At 37.7% G+C, this 3,275-nt stretch overlaps 1 non-coding gene across 1 annotated transcript; it reads left to right on the top strand.

The window, feature by feature from the left end:
- The first annotated feature begins 559 nt into the window (after positions 1-559).
- On the top strand, positions 560-662 carry LOC121101143. Its single transcript, XR_005833086.1, has one exon. It is a non-coding gene; the product is annotated as a U6 spliceosomal RNA (small nuclear RNA).
- Positions 663-3,275: the final 2,613 nt, after the last annotated feature.

The following is a 3,275-nucleotide window of genomic DNA, read 5'->3' as shown; positions in this document are numbered from 1 at the left end:
AGGAAACATTCATTGCAATAGAAGTACCACAGGTTGGCTCAAAGTCAATGTATCATTTATGTGAAAGAAATGGACTAGGTCATGTCCAACCATTAATGACTTGGTTCGAGGCCTTGCTCTTTGGGGGATGTCAGCTACTATCCTCTCCCTGACTTTATTACTTCTGTGTAAAAATGAATCCTCCACCTGTGTGAAGTTGTCCTCCTCCTACCATCCTCTTCCTGTGTGAACAGTCTGTGTTTCCACCTTACAAGAAATATCAGGTGCTGCCAAGATAAAGAAGCTGACTAGAAGCTGCAATAATTGAAGGGGCAGACAAAAATGGCGGTAACCGTCCAAACGGTGTTCTTATGAAATGCCCAGGAGTAACTGGTATTTAGGAAAACTTAGGGTTGAAGGCAAATACCAAAGCGTGGTCTTGAATTTCATGTACTAATGAAATATATATTTCCCTGATCCTTCAGTAGCCAATATATTTCATGGCAAAATGTTTTTCTGAGGTAAAGGATAGACCTGTAAAACAAACACATGTAAATATTTAAAAGTATGATGCTTGTGCCCTCTTTGGCAGCAGATATACTAAAGTTGGGACAGTACAGTGAAGATTAGCGTGGCCCCGGTGTGGGTATGACACGCAAATTCATGAAGCGTTCCTATTTTCAAAATAAAAGTATAAAGATGAAGCACTTTATGTCATTCATTGGAGTGAGGACAGAATGAACAAATGGCTAAGGAATTATAGGTTTAAGTTACCCTGTAACCACATCATAGCATTTTCACTGTTTCGGAAGTTACGCATTTTAGGAAGGAGCACCACTGTAATCCACTACTGTCATAGACACAAAACAAACAGAAAAAACAAACAAAAAGCCTAAAAAAATGGTCAAATGTATCTCATTTTCAAAGGGATGAATAAAGGCCCAATAACCCCACAAAAACTCCCAGATCAAGTTTCAAGTAGATATTAGGCTGACATTTCCTTAGCAGAGACTTCAATTAGAACTCTTCTGTAGGCGAAAGGTGGGAAGAGATGAGCAGATGAAATTTAACTTACTTCTCCAGCACGTGCTGTGAGCCCCACATTCTCACCTCCACAAACTAGCAAATCAAAGGTATTGAGGATTCAAGCATTTTTCTTCCAGCAGCGGGTGGCCCAAGTGCCTCAACCCAGCTGTCTTTTCATATTAGAAAGAAAGCTGAGATCATTGTCACTCATATAACATCCCATTTGTTCTGCTGCTCTCACTAAATTTCCGGAATTTTATGTGGGGTCTCTCTCCCACTAAGAAGATGAACCTGTGCGGCAATTTCCCTGTTTAAACTGTGGGATAATTCCTTCTTTCAGAAAAAGAAAGTGTAGAAACATTCATTTTTACAAAGAAGTTGGACATTAAAAGAGTCTTTTCATTAGCGAAATAAACTGCAGATCATTCAATTGTCATATTTCAGAGATTTGCTCTGCAAACTTTCAAACAGTTTCTCTTGTTTTTTTTTAAAAAATGATTTATCAGCAGTGATTACTAGATCATATAATTGCAAAGGACTTTCCCCAGAATGGCCAACTGTTCAGCAATAAATTCCAATGACATATTCCTTATGAGGGCAGGCATTCCTTCTTCATGGGAAATGTGCCCTCTATGTAGTGGTTTTTTCAGTCCCCCAACTCCCTATTTGGAGGGTATAAAGCAGTGGAGGAAATGGAGGAAAGAAGAATGGAAATCGCCTCACTTGGAATTATGGGAAATTATTTTGAAAAGTATTTTTAAAACCAATAATAGTAGGGAACTGGTGAATTGTTATATTGCACACCTGAAACTAATGTAATACTGTATGTTCACTAACCGAAAGTAAATAAAAACTTAAAATAGATAAAAATTAAAAAATAAAATAAAATCAATAATAAATACAAGTTGTCCTCCTAGGAATGCCAGGACTGTGCTGGGTGCGGCTGGAAAAAGGCACAAAAATAAACTTAAGGAGTTATTTTTCCACCATGAAACTGTTTGAAGAAAAGGGATTTTAGATGAAATTAGAAAGCAGTATACAATAAGCTAGGAAGAAAAAAAAAAAAAAGGAAAAGACAGTCCATGAAGGCTTCTAACTTTACACTACTCTCCCCTCCATCTTGGTATTTGTAATTCATGCTTTTATAGGATCTCATGACACTATGTGTATTCATCAAAAGTCCTCCATTCAGAAAAAAGACTAGTTTAAGCAAAAAGAGAAAGGGACTCTAACAGTAAAGTAGTACATGACTGAGTATAAAGGCCAACTAGGGTTGGGTCTTATGAAAAACCAGGACAACTACAAGTCTCTCTGTGTCTCTCTCTCTCCTTTGTTCTTACAGAGATCTAGACGACCCCGTGCATCCCAAGTTTGCATACTCAGTGCCAGTAACACTTAGAAATGAAGGAACACTTAGAATTGTTCTTGCTCAATCCCAGTTCTCAATTTCTGGGAGAGAGAATTAGATTGTCTCAGCTTGGGTCATTGGCTATGGCCAGGGGATTCAAAATCAGTTTAAATTTAATCATGGTTGGTGGAGAACCAAACCATGGCTCACAGTTCAGTTACTGGAGTAAATCAGATAGCTTTTTAGTTAAAAAAGTTACCCCAATGTTTACCGTACTCATTATACTCATATATAATATACTAGAAGAAAGTTTCAAAAATGCCATATTTTATCAGGAGCCATATATGCTTCATATTTCTCTCTGACATTTCCAAGAGAAATAAGGATGTCACTCTGCAGCTCAACAGATAAACTGTTTTTATTTTTCAGTTAGTGTGTGCATGTTTAAGACCAAATAATTTCTTGACTTCCTTTTATAATAGAAAAGCGGAAAGGCAGCAAGGCCAAAATCATCTTCTCATTCTTGACTATACCACTTTGTCTACAAAATTATTTTGCCATATGCTCTCTGCAATGTTTAGGCAGATCTCTATCATGGAGGAGCCATATGTTGACTTTGCAATAGCATATTTTCTATTTTTTAGAATTGAGCCCACCATATTGTGGACACAGGCCATGGGAACCTCATTTTCATTTGAAAGCCAAGATGGCATTAAACATGTCTAAATGGTACAGCTAGAGGTATGATCGCTTGATTTGAATAAATGAATGGAGATCCCTGACAGGTCATCTCTACCACGTTTAGAATCCCATAAAGACATTTTAAGATCTTTTTTTGTTTTGTTTTTACTTGACAGAGAGAGACACAGCGAGAGAGGGAACACAAGCAGGGGGAGTGGGAGAGGGAGAAGCAGGCTTCCTG

This window comes from Ursus maritimus, unplaced genomic scaffold, assembly GCF_017311325.1.
Source record: "Ursus maritimus isolate PB19 unplaced genomic scaffold, ASM1731132v1 scaffold_6, whole genome shotgun sequence".
NCBI lineage: Eukaryota > Metazoa > Chordata > Mammalia > Carnivora > Ursidae > Ursus > Ursus maritimus.
This window is presented reverse-complemented; position numbering and strand designations above follow the sequence as displayed.